Genomic DNA, 201 nt, shown 5'->3' with positions numbered 1-201 from the left:
AGCGAATGGGGCAAGCCCCTTGTTCGGCCCCTGCTGCCAAAAATCCGGTTAATATGTTGTCCCCGTATAGAGGACGTATCAGATATTAAACTGATAAGAACAGATACTACACTTGATCTTAGCCAAAAGGCCGAGAAGCGATGACCCCCAAGCGCAAGCAGCCATTCTCGTGCCCAATGGAGACGACGGCACCACGACAAG

The 201-nt window shown here is 51.2% G+C and overlaps 1 pseudogene; it reads right to left on the bottom strand.

Annotated features, from left to right (window-relative positions):
• On the bottom strand, positions 1-142 carry LOC121939152 (annotated as a pseudogene; the record flags this gene model as incomplete).
• Between the last annotated feature and the right edge of the window lie 59 nt (positions 143-201).

This window comes from Plectropomus leopardus, unplaced genomic scaffold, assembly GCF_008729295.1.
Source record: "Plectropomus leopardus isolate mb unplaced genomic scaffold, YSFRI_Pleo_2.0 unplaced_scaffold42025, whole genome shotgun sequence".
NCBI classification, from domain to species: domain Eukaryota; kingdom Metazoa; phylum Chordata; class Actinopteri; order Perciformes; family Serranidae; genus Plectropomus; species Plectropomus leopardus.
This window is presented reverse-complemented; position numbering and strand designations above follow the sequence as displayed.